Here is a 13,266-nt window from a genome sequence, read left to right on the forward strand (position 1 = left end):
TTGAGATGTCTCTAATGTTCTTTTACAGAGAAGGAGCTCGGTTAGGGATGGCCCAGGATTTATCTTGAGTTTTATTTTACAGTAAGGCAACTTTATGTCTTAAAACTTTAAAATCCTCGATTCTCGAAATTGGCTTGAATTCATTCTCTCCATTATAATAATCTGATCTTTAAACGCATAAAATGAGTTTGATCAGCTGAGTACTTACACATCTGTGACTTTCCCAAGTTGGAGGTAGTAATTTGAGAGTGAGGAGTTGCTGTCAGTGTTTATAGAAATATGCTTGGTTGGACCGATGGTTTTCTCAATGAGATTGTGAAGTCTCGAGTGGTATCTTCCCTGAACTATTTTTCCCCATGGTTCCTTACCACTAAATCCTGCCATTTCTTTTTCTTTTTCTTTTTTGTTTTAATGCTTAGTTATTTTTGAAGGAGAGAGAGAGAGCGAGCACGAGCGGGGGAGGGGCAGAGAGAGAGGGAGACACAGAATCCGAAGCAGGCTTCAGGCTCTGAACTGTCAGCACAGCGCCCGACGTGGGGCTCAGACTCAGGAGCCTCAAGATCATGACCTGAACCAAAGTTGGATGCTTAAATGACTGAGCCACCCAGGTGCTCCTAAATCCTGCCATTTCTATGATAAATGGCTCCCCTGCCTGGCCTTGTCTCTTCATCTTGGCTCACTGCTTTGTTTTGGGTTCTCTTGTACCACCTGCCCCTATGTATTTTATCACCATTCTCTCCAAACACCTCTCCTACACTGCAGCTAAATATCTTCCTACAAAACATCTATCATCATTCTCCTGTTTGTTTTTTTTTTTTTTTAAGTTTATGTATTTATTTTGAGAGAGACAGAGACAGCACAAGTTGGGGAGGGGCAGAGAGAGAATCCCAAGCTTGCTCCGTGCTGCGGGCGCAGAGCCTGACGTGGGGCTCAAACCCACGAAGCCATGAGATCATGACCTGAGCCTCAGCTAAGAGTTGGACGCTAAACTGCCCGAACCACCCGGGTGCCCCATTCTCCTGCTTTAACGTGGCCCCTTCAACTTCCTTTTGGCCACCATGATAAAAACTAGCTTCTTAGCTTGGAAGCCCTGCTCGACCTGCTTTATGGGCCACACACACACACGGAGCCCTTTCACAATCCACACTCCTGCACACGCTGCCCCCACCCTTCTTTTACAACATCCTCCTTTTCCTTTCTCCATGCACCTGTTCTTTTGGACCCAGTTCCGGTGCTCTCTCTTCCTGGTGAGAGACCTTGGTACCTCCCTGTAATGGCGGTTTCTTCTGTTGAAGGATACTGCTTGGGCATTTAGAGCATGAGGTTATGACTCCCTGATCGGTCTCTCATTACCTTTGTGCACCAACAACAAACACTGAAGGAAGAACTCCCACTGCTAAGCATGGTTGCAGTGTTTTCCCTGTCCCATCCAATGCCTATTGATGTGTTTATCATTTGTGTAGAGTGATATTTATCCGGAAATTCTCAATGTTTGGCTCACAGTGTGTGCTCTGCGTGAATGCTCGAATGAATGAGGGAGCCCGATTCGTGCTCCTTTTCATAGGGGACTCTCTCTTTTTTTTTAAAGTATATCCTTCACTGGGGTCTTGCTGTTTCAAGTTTGGTCCCTGGACCTGTGTACCAGCAACCTGGCATCCTCAGGGAGCTCACTAGAAATGGCAGGATCTTCGGGCTCACCCCAGACCTGCCGCGTCAGAATCTGCATGCTACCACGTCCCCAGAAGATTGATAGGGACATTAAAGCTTGACAGGTACTGCCCTGGGCTGGTCTCAACATTATGGTCCCATTACTGTCTGTAACACATTCGCCCTTCAATGCATGGGCTTCTTCTGAAAAGATTAGAACTCCTTCCCTCCTTCCTTTAGCTCCTCAAATGCACCTTCATAGGATCCATTCTGGACCTGTTGAGTCGGAACCCCAGGCGGGTAGGGCCACTGCCTCTGACACAAATACCCCAGGAGATTTATACCACCCTGAAGTCTGAGAACCACATCCCAGGGAATTGCTCAACTGTTTCGTTGTCTCTGATTTACCCCAAAACTTTGGACTTAGTTAGTGTTAACTCCGTTGAGGGCCCGTGGGCCCTTTCCAGTTTCCCTGTTGCCGTGGAGGGTGCCGTTCTCTCCCTGCGCCCAGATTTCCCGGCTTGCATCCCGCCGTTGGAACAGCTCTTCACCTTGCACCGAGAAATGCACGGTGTCTCCGAGCTTCCTTTCCTAGCAGTTGCCCCGCTTCTCTGCGTACGTCACTCCCTTCGGCTCAGGGTGTGGTGCCAGTGCCTGGGTTTCTCCACATTGTCCCTGCGCCCGCTCAACTCTTACCGTTGCGGTCTGGCCTCTCTTCCCCGCCTGGGCACCAAAACTCTTCTCGCAAAAGTCACCAGGGACGTCTTTCTTTTCATGCTCACTGAGCTTTTTGAGTGCTCCGCAGAAAATCTCTTAGAGGTCGGCAACCTTGCGAAAACGCACGGCTTCCGGTTTTAACCTGCTTTGCTGGTGTGCAAGGTTGAGCGGGAGCGTCAGCTTCTAAGCCGGGGAGAAGTTGGACCTTACCCTCCCTTGACTTGCCAACCCTCGGGGTGGGAAAGTAGTCAGTCCCTGAAGGTTTTCATCCTTAAAAACATGTTTTACAAATTCAAGGTTACTGCAAAGAGAAAGGTGTTTTTTTTTTGTTTGTTTGTTTTTTTGTTTTTTTTTTTTTAGCATTAAGCTAGTGATTTTCATTCCTACCTCATTAAATTACCAAACTTCTTCAGATAAATAATCGCTAATATTATTCTTATGTGGCTTACCAGTCTGTAGTTGCTTTGGACTACAATCTTCCCTTGTTTTGTAGAACACACCCATAATCAGAGTAGCTAAAGAAACTGTTATCTGTTCTTTGAGAACGTACGAAGCAAATCTCTAAACGTTCAATAGAAGGGAAGTACTCAAAAGGAAGGAGAGTAAGAATGCACCACGTTGGATATCCTTCTAAAAAAAAACCACACACACACACACACACACACACACACACCCCAAAACCTTTCTCACTCCTGTTCTCTCTCCTTTCCTTTCTCCCTCCCTCTTTCCCCTTCTTCTTTCCTTCTCTTTTTTACATATTCAGCAAACACATTCCAGGCAATATTTTAGGCTCTGGAGACAGAACAATGAAACAAACGTGGCCCCTTGCCTTCAAGATGCTAACGGTTTAGCGTGGGGCAGTCAAACAAAACAGTTTGTTCAACGTACGGGGAAGGTGAGGGTGCAGTTGCTGGAGAGGGAGCGAGAAAGACGGGGTAAGTGGGGAGCAGGCGGAGACTCATGATAGGAGGGACCTTCCTGGAGCTGAATCTTGAGGGGCGAGCGGGTTCCCTTCAGCTGGAGCTGTTACAGCTTTGGGAGGGCGGACGCAGGGCTCTTGAGGCGCTGCGGCCCCATGAGTGGGACCGGGAGGTCACCAGGCTCCTGGTGGGGGAGCAGGTGGGGGACGAGTCTGGATTTTAGCATGGGCAGTGGGCATCTGTGACAGCTAAGAGGACCATGGGTTGGGGAAGCGCAATCCTGAAAGATGGGACCTCACTGGCTGGATGCGTGTAAGGTCTGGCCAAGACGCGAGAGCCTGGGGTTCCGCGTGGAGAAGTCCCTGGGGTCTTAGAAGCCTTGACAATATGACACAGGTGAGAGGCACAGGGAGAGCATGGGCCAAAGACAGAATCTCAGGTCAGGTGACCCTTTGATGGGGACGGAAGAGGAAGAGCTGCTTAGAGAAGGAGGACGAAGACCTTTGTGGTATGGTTTTAAATGCACAGCACCCTTCCCAACTAGTTGTCAGAAAAGTCCTTTTCTGTTTTGTTTTTTTTTAATTTTTTTTTTTTTTTGAGAGACAGAGAGGGGCAGAGCCCAAGTGGGGGAGGGGCAGAGAGAGAGGGAGACGCAGAATCCGAAGCGGGCTCCGGGCTCCGAGCGGTCAGCACAGAGCCTGACGCGGGGGCTGGAACCCACGAACCGTGAGATCATGACCTGAGCCGTAGTCGGACGCTTAACTGACGGAGCCTCCCCAGCGCCCCTTTTTTTAAGTTTATTTATTTATTTTGAGGGAGAAGGGAGAGAGAGAATGAGAGAGAGAGAGAGAGAGAGAGAAAGAGAGAGTGAGAGACAGACAGTAATTGAGGGAAGGGCAGAGAGAGAGAGGGAGAGAGAGAGAATCCCAAGCAGACTCCATGCTGTCAGTGCAGAGTCAGACACGGGGCTCCAGCTCACGAACCACGAGATCACGACCTAGGCCGAAATCAAGAGTTGGATGCTTCACCAACTGAGCCCCCCAGGCGCCCAGAAGAGTCCTTTTTATGGTGATACCATTTGTGTGTTCCTGTCCCTTTGCCTCCTGGAGGAACTCAGAACAAATCTGCTCCCCTTCCAGCCCAACAGCTCTAGAAAGGATTGGGAGGGAGCTTTCTTGATTTCCTTCATCTTCTCCTCTGGGGGGGTGACACCCTCCCCTGTCCCCACTGGTCCCCTAAGTGACATGGCTTTGGACCCCTTAACTGCACTGCCACCCTGGCCGGCAGCACGTGGTCACAAGGACACAGAGAGAATGAGGGACATGCCTTCCTTGCCTTTCATTTCTTCCTCCCTCCGCAGACCACTCTTTCCTCCACTTTTTACAGCCGACTCTGCGTGAGCCGTTGGGTCAGTGAACCCGCGGGGTGGAAGGGACAGTTCTGGGATGGCTGAATAGTGTCGCTTTGTCTGGAGGCATGTTTTCCTGACTGTTGATGGCGCCTGACAGGGTCGTTTTTGTTCTGGGGAGAGCCGGTTTGGGAAAGCAGACTGCTGGGAAGGCTGCGGGGCTCCCCTACCCTCTGGGGCTCTCTCCAAAGCCCTCCCAGGGGCTGGAGGCAGCATCCCGAAGTCCCCTCTGCCCAGCGGAGGTCATCCGAGGCCTCTGCGGCCTTGTCCCGGGTCTCACTCAGATAGTGAGGAGAAGAGAAACGGCTGCCAGGCTCACCAGCTTAGTAGTAGTCAGGAAGGAGCCCAGGCCAGCAAGATTGCATTTTAATCGGTGATCACACATGACGACAAAAAAAAAAAAAAAAAAAAAAAAAAAAAAAAAAAAAAAGGAAACAAAGCAGCTGTGTACCTACCATTTTTCATAACTTTCCCTCCATGGTTGGCAGTCGCTTGCTTTTCTTTTGCAGGAAACACCATGTCAGTTTCAGTCGGAATTTATGTGGAGAGATTTTGAAAGGAGGCAGTTTGGAAAGGAAGGTGACATTAGTCAGGTTTTCAGTTCGCATTTGGGATGAATCACACCCATTTGGGATTGTGACGTGCAAACATAAGGCTGGAACTTCCCTGTCTCAGGCCTTCCTGCTCTCTCTCTCTCTCTCTCTCTCTCTCGTGTGCGCTCCTGGGCACATCACAGAGTCCCTTACAGGCAGGCTTGGAGCATAGCAAGGGGAGCACTGACAAGAGAGGTGGAGAGAGATGGTGGGTGCCTCTGCCTCAGGGAGCAGGGAGCAGGTTAGCATCTCCTCCGTCGGGGCATGGACTCAGGTCGGCTGCTGGGGGTGGGGGGGGCGGGTAGTGAGTACATTCCAGTGGTGAAGGGAGGCTTGGCCCGTCTCTATGGGTTCCAGAACATGCAGTTCTTCCGTAAAATGACAGAACACAGTGTGCTATTGAGTGCTGCTGGATTTGTATTGAGCCATCTACTTTTCCCCCTGAGGGTCAGGACCAAGGTGGTTTCTTCGAGTGAATTCTAGACCAGCAGTCTAAGGTCCATTAGGGTTGAGTCCTCTGTCTGCTTCATGTTCTTTGTATGGCCTTGGTTAAAGTCCTTAACCACTCTGAACTACAGCTTCGTCTTCTTTATGTCTGTATGCCATGAATATTTTTGCCCTGCTTACATGGCCCTGCATGACTGAGTCCTGGCCTGATGTCTGGGCCTGTCCGGAATGGTTGTTCTTCATGCAGGCTGGGCTTCCCCTTACACTGTCCTCGTGTCCTGCACACCTCCCCCCCTCTTTCGCTTGTGCTTCCTGCTTTCCTTCCTCTGGCTCTGAGTCTCTTCTTTTCTTTGTATTTGCCTTTAAGAAGTCCTGTTCATAAGAATTAGCTCAGGGGGTGCCCGGGTGGCTCAGCTGAGCGTTTGACTCTTGATTTCGGCTCAGGTCATGATCTCACAGTTTCGAGGGGTTTGGGGCCCCTTGTCAGGCTCTGCGCTGGTAACATGGAGCCTGCCTGACACTGTCCCTCTCTCTCTGCCCCTCCCCTGCTCACACTCTGTCTTAAAATAAATAAATAAACTGGGGCACCTGGTGGCTCAGTCGGTTAAGTGTCCTACTTTGACTCAGGTCATGATCTAACGGTTTGTGGGTTCGAGCCCCATTTGGGCTCTGTGCTGACAGCTCAGAGCCTGGAGCCTGCTGTGGATTCTGCGTCTCCCTCTCTCTCTGCCCCTCCTCCGCACACACACACACACACGCACACTCTCTCTCTCTCTCTCTAAAATATAGGTAAACATTAAAAATTTAAAAAAAGAAACTTAAAAAAAATTAGCTCAGATGATATCTCGTGGCTAGGGTTTTCTCAAAGCCATATATATATGTATATATATATATATATATACATATATATATGTATGTATATATGTGTGTGTGTATATATATGTGTGTGTGTATATATGTGTATATATATATATATATACATACACACACGTGTGTGTATATATATGTGTGTATATGTGTGTGTGTATATATATGTATGTATATATGTGTGTGTGTATATATGTATATATACACACATATACATACATACATATATATACATGTGTATATATACATATATACATACATATATATACACACACATATATATACATACATATATATATATATATATTCAGGAATATATGCGGAACAACATACAGATGCAGTTATAAGCTGTCTGGGATTCCCTTTAAAGAAGTAGGGTGGGGGTATAGATGAAACAAGACTGGCCAAGAATTGCTAATTGTTTAAGAAGGGTGATGGGTGCATAGGGACTCATTATATTGTTCTCTTTTGTATACGTTTAAAATTTCTTATAATGAAAGGCAAAAAAGAAAGTTTTCTTAATTACCCATACGAGAGGTGATCTCTCCCACACATGTTCGAAGCTTCCTCGTGGCAGCTCCTTCTGACATCTGCTTCCTGTTATGGTGGTTGATGGGCTAGTATAGCTCAGTAGTTAGAGACCATGCATCCTGATTTGCCCAGGGCAGCCTTGGAATAGTCCTTTGCCCCGCATTCCATCTGGATTAGCATTTATCCCAGTATATTAATTAATTAATTAATTAATTAGTTTAAACAAAGTATCATTATCTAATAGTTGCATTAAAACAAGCCAGGATCGGTTTTATAGACTATCCCTATTTTATTCTGGCTTCTACTCTGGTCTCTGTTAGTGTGGCAGGTGCCAAGGCAGCAAGCAGGATTTTATGTCAGTTCCCGGGCATATCCAGAAGATGACCAGCCAGGACTTCTCTCTCTTTTCCTTGCTTGTTGTGGAGAGTGTGCAGGGTCAGAGCGGCTAGCTCCTTCCAGTCTTAGGTGGGTGGGAGAAGCACCTGATACTATTGTGGCCCAAGCTGTTCCGTGAGACACAGGGTTCGAGGCTTCATGGCTCAGAGACTGACCTGAAGGGTGGAAACCTGTGCCAAGAAAAAGAATTCTGCTTATGTCATTTCATAATGTGCATTTTGCTTTAATGCACGTGTGTGTGTGTGTGTGTGTGTGTGTGTGTGTGTGTATTTAGAAAGAATTTCATTTTGAAAACAGCTTTCAGTAGGTTTGGATTGTATAGGCTCACCACTATAATGAAACCGATCTACGGATCAATCGGTGGGCATTTAATATATTGTCTAATTTTTATTATTTTTCTTACCACCTTTCACTCACAAAAGTGTCCCTGTTTAAATAGTAAGGTATGTACTCACTTTACTTACTATACGTCAAGAAAATGGACTCTGAACTTAGACTTTTGGCTCCAATTCCCAACTCCAGGGCATGTGAACTATTCCCCTTTAGGTCTGTTTTCTCATCTGTAAAGTGGAAATGATAATGGTTGATTGTAGAATTTTCTGTGAAGATAAATGAGTTATTACATGTGTAACATTTAATATAATAGTTTCCCTATTTTAAACACTTACAACTTATTTTGCTTTTATTTGGTTTCTTTTCTCTTCTCTACTAGATTATATGCTCATTGAGGAGAGAAATGGTTTTTCTATTTTTATGGACTTCCACAGAGTGTGATTCATAATAGCTCCTTGATACTATTTGTCAACTGAGTGAATAAATGAGTGAATGATAGACCGCTGTTTTAAATGACGGGAGCCAGCTGGAGCGGTTCGAGTTGCGGTCTGTGTATATGAAATTGAGCAATGTCCGGGCAGGAATTCGAGATTCATCTAGTCCTTGCTGGGACCCCAGTTGGACTAACTGAACCGACCACTTCAAACACCAAGTCTTAAATAAAATGGTGTTAGTACGTTCTATAAATCTGTAAGTGACAGCCTGCCCACTTACTTCCTGAACTGGTCATCTTACTGGACCCCATTCTATTCTTCTGGTCGGTGCATTGCTTGAAGCTGGGCATTACTCAGCCAGCTATTTGCTCATACTTGCATACCCGGCAGGCATAAAGGGATCTGGAATAAGGCAAAGAATATGGGGTTAAGTAAAGAAGAGTTACCATATATGATGAACATATACAGGAAGAGACTAGAAAATGTTGGGATCTGTGTTTGAATACTTCTCAGGGAGAAACCCTGAGCTGGTGTTGTGTCTAATGCTTAAAAATATCCGACTGGTCTGCTCTGCAGGCATCACGGCCACTTGGTGCTTTTGGGCTGATGTGTGCTAGGAAATGGGCCATGTGTAGCCAGGAAGGTTTAAGATGATCAAGGGGGAAGAGGTGGGAGGAAAGGGGGTTGTACGGAGCTCTGAAATGCCATTGTGGTGAATTTCCTTTCATTGTGTATTGGTTGGTTCTTCTAGAGGGAGGCTCTGGACTGAATCCCTTTCCATTTTCACTGCTGCTGGGCTGACTCTTAAACAGTGGTTTTAGGCTTGGACTTTTTGACGAGACCCTGAAGATACTATACTATAAAAAAAATGCTAATATGTACATTTCTGTGTACAATAATAATTCTCAAATCTTGGTTGCCTGTCCAAACCTTCCCTTGAAGCTTTAGAAATACATAGACCCTTGTTGGCTGACTTTCTTTACTGGAATGGTCTCTTAACCTCACTGTACTCCAGCCCAAGCCCATCCCTTCCTGTCTGCTCAAATTTGCTTCTCCTGTGTTCTTGTTCCGAGTTGGTACCTGCCATTTCTCTTAGGAAGACCTTTTTCATGTAATTCGGTTTTCCGCTTCATCTTTACGGTCACTGATCAAGCCCGGGCTCCTCTCTCCTCTCACTTGGATCCCTGTAGTAACCTCTCAAGCAACACTCTTGCCCTCCATCTTGATCCCCTCTCCATCTGCCCCCCGGCTGACTAAAGAAGTTAAGAAATTCAGTAACCATTTACAGATCAATCATTCTCTCTCTTTTCAGGGCTGGGGATAAAACAGTGAGCTAATCACTGTTTCTGCTCTCACCGAGTTTGTTTTCTAGCACTGAAGACCAACAAAGCCACGTACCCAGACAGACAGCTAACGTGTTTGTAAACTGTATTATATCACAAAGGAAACCAACAAGGATTTTAGATGGAGGATGTAACAGGCGTACATACTTTGCATGATATAGACAAGCAAGGCTCTCCTTGATGATGACGTTTAAACTGAGATAAAAAACGATGGAAAGACCTGGAATGGAAATAATCCTAGTGGGGAAATAAATGTTCTAGTCAGAAAGGACAGTTTGTGCAAAGACACTGGGATGTGCAAGAGCTTGGTGGGTTCAGAGAACAGAAAACTAGAAGAGAATGATTAATGCACAGAACCATCAAAGGAGAGTGATTGGAGATAAAAGCAGAGAAATGGGTGGGGCTCACATCACTCAGGGCCTTGAAGGCTCCAGTAGGAGTGCATTTTACCCCCAGTTCAATGGGAAACTATTGAGGAATTCTAAGCACAGTTGCGGCTTTATCCAGTTTACATTTCACCTCTCCTCTTCCTTTGTGGGACGTGTGTCAAAGGAGGATGAATGACAAGGTAGGAGCTTGTTACAGGAAGTTCAGGCAAGACATGGTGATGGTATAGACCAAGGTGTTAACAAGAGAGATAGAGAAATGTGGACAGATTTGGAATCACTTCGGGAAGTAAAATCAATAGGATCGCCCATTGGATTAGACATGGGGACAAAAGAATGGGCGGAGATTAAAGATGGCTGGTTTGAACAACTGGCTGGAGGGAGTCATCTATTGAGATGAAGATGATTTTGACCTTTCTGTCTCCCTCTTCTACCTTTTTTAGGACATCTGGGATTATATTGGGCCCACCTAACCAATTCAAGTAATCTCCCTGTCTCAGTGCCTTTAGCCTTAAACACAACCTGCCAAGTTCCTTTGCTGTGTAAGGTGACATATTCACAAGTTCTGGAGATTAGGGCGTGGACATCTTTGGAGAGTGGCATTGTCCTGCCTACTACAGAGGTTGGGTAAAATGAGACAAGTGTCCACCGAGGTGGTGGGTGACCTTGACAGCACTTTCTCAGGGGTGTGATGGCAGAAGAGAGCCAGATCACGGTGGGTTGAGCGATGGAAGGAGGAGTCAGAAAGTAGAAACAACGCGTATGTAGACAACTCTTCAGAGAACTGGAATTGTAGCTGGAGGGGATGTGGAATGGAGTGAAGCATTTTTTAGGGCAGATAGAAGAACATGGCTGTTGACTGATACAAATAAACCGGGCAAGAGTAGCATGCTGGGGATACTGGGGAATATCATCAGGGAGGGAATATCTAAAGGACTGGAATCCTTCTTAGGGTGGTTCCAGAGCCCAGTGGTGGATCTGGCCTTTGATGGGAGGGACTTGCCAACCTTTGTATAGAGAAAGTAGAAGAGGAAGCTTTGTGGCACGGTGACGAGACAAGTGAAGTCCCATCTCTTACCTTCCGGTCCTTCAGTGACGTATGAAGCAGGGTCATCAGCTGAAACAGAACTGTGACCACACCGGTTGGTTGCTTCAAACCCTTTAGTGGCTCTCCCTGCCTCTCTCTAATTCCATTGCCTGGCACTCTGCATAGGATTTTACACTGTAGCCTCCCCAGCTCCTTAGAACCCTCTGGACACACCACACCTGTCTGCTTTTGACTTCGTGTTTGCTTACTTCCTTCACAGGAATGCCTTGCCTCCCCTAACTTTACCTTATCCCCTGCTATTCCCACCTCCAATGCTCCAGGAGCCAGCCTTGAGCCACCCCCTCACCCAGGTTGGTTAGCTGTTCAGTTTCTCTCAGAGCTCCCTGGTGACACTGCTATACTCCTAATATAATTATGTGTGATAGATCTGTAACCTCTACTAAAATCAGAGTTCGTTGAGGAGAGGCATGTCTCTTTCATCTCTGTATCTGTAGCACCTAGCACGGTGCCTGCACGTATAAACAGCTCGAAATGTTCGTGGAACTTACCAGCATCATAGCAGGTAAACTGATGGAACGTGTATCAACCAATATCGAAGCAGGATAGAATAATCAATGTAATCTAATGTGTACCTGACCCGTCGTTATGCTTCTCATCGACGTGTTATGACTGGTTTGCCCAGTCTCCGCAGCCAAATCCCAGCAGCCACATGCATTCCAAGTCCCAGCTTTAATTCTGCATCACCCTGGAGGCCCTGAAGTCCCCCAGAGGAAGATGATGGCTTAGTAACCTTTGTATCACTATTATTTGGCACGTTGCAAAGCCTGTCGAAAGCATAAAAATGTGTAGATAGATTATTTTGTATGATTTAAAAATGATAGGTTTCTTTAGAAGCTGGGTCTCTGGCAAGTCTTCCTTTCTAGAACATGCCCTTCTGTTCTTTGAACAGCCTTTAGAGAAAGGTAGTCTGATGCCACCGTGATTTTAAGCTCTGTATCCGTCTCGGAGGCTGGTGGTGCTCTAAGTGGATTGATTTCAAGTTCTGTGAAACTGGGTAACCTAGCATATCACTCGTCAACTTGTTCTTTTTAAAGAGCCAAACACGTTTCACATGTGCTACAAAGGCATGCCAGCTATGCAGTTGGTCACTTCGCAATTACAAATAAATATTCCTCTTTGCAGCCAGTATTTGTAGGGCTTTGAATGGAGTATTTTGCAACCGAAACGAGATTTAAAAAGAATACGATCGATGTCTGCAGAACATATTCACAATGAAATGCCGAGAGATGGGAACAATGTTAAAGATCACACACACGGTATGGTCTTAAGTTTGTGAGAAAATGCCGTATATATGGAAGCTTATGAACTCGTAGATCTATCTGTGTGCAGAAATGACCCCAAAATAGTGCACCGATATAGTAACAACGGTTTAGCCTCGGTGGTGGAATCTGGGCAATTTCAATTTTCTTCTTTATACTTTCCCTCATTTTCTAACTTTTCAAATAAATATTTTCTACCTTTGAAAACTTGGAAAAATCCTTGGTGTTTGTTTTAATGAGTAATTTATTATTTTTTAAGCGTCAGGGGTGAGCTAGCTTTTTAAATTTATTTTTACTTTTTTATTTTGGCCCAATGATGAGAGGAAGAAACCAGGAGTCCCAGACTTGAAATATTTTTTAGCCAAGGGAACTAGAAAATGAAGTAGTGATTGTAAATGATTATTGCTCCAGGAGAGTATGTGGAGGCGATTTAAAGCGTAAAGATATGGGGGCACCTGGGTGGCTCAGTTGGTTGAGTGTCAGACTTTGGCTCGGGTCATGATCTCATGGGTTGTGAGTCTGAGCCCCGCATCGGGCTCTGCCCTGGTGGTGCGGAGCCTGGTTGGGATTCTCTGTCTCTGTCTCTCTCTCTCTCTCTCTCTCTGCCCTTTCCCCACTTGCACACGCACTCGCTCTCTCTCTCTCAAAATAAATAAACTTATTGAGAAAAAAAATAAAGTGTAAAAAATGATCAGGGCTCAAGAGATTTGCAGTGAGTACCTGGTCAGATCTGTTTGATGCCCCGACCTCAGGCGGATGTTGTAGCCTCTGTCAGGAGGGCCTCTGTCTACCCTGGTATGTGGGATTGCAGCAAGGTTTTTTGAATGCGGCTTCGTTCCCAAGACCAAAATAGTCCAGTGAGTCACTTGGATATAAG

The 13,266-nt window shown here is 46.0% G+C and overlaps 1 protein-coding gene across 3 annotated transcripts in view; it reads left to right on the forward strand.

The window, feature by feature from the left end:
* Positions 1-13,266, forward strand: part of MAP2K6 (mitogen-activated protein kinase kinase 6) — a 122,872-nt gene that overhangs the window by 40,035 nt on the left and 69,571 nt on the right. The gene's annotated exons all lie outside the window — the stretch shown is intronic.

The sequence above is a fragment of the Herpailurus yagouaroundi genome, unplaced genomic scaffold (assembly GCF_014898765.1).
Source record: "Herpailurus yagouaroundi ecotype Mexico unplaced genomic scaffold, PumYag 206, whole genome shotgun sequence".
In the NCBI taxonomy this organism is placed as follows: Eukaryota; Metazoa; Chordata; class Mammalia; order Carnivora; family Felidae; genus Herpailurus; species Herpailurus yagouaroundi.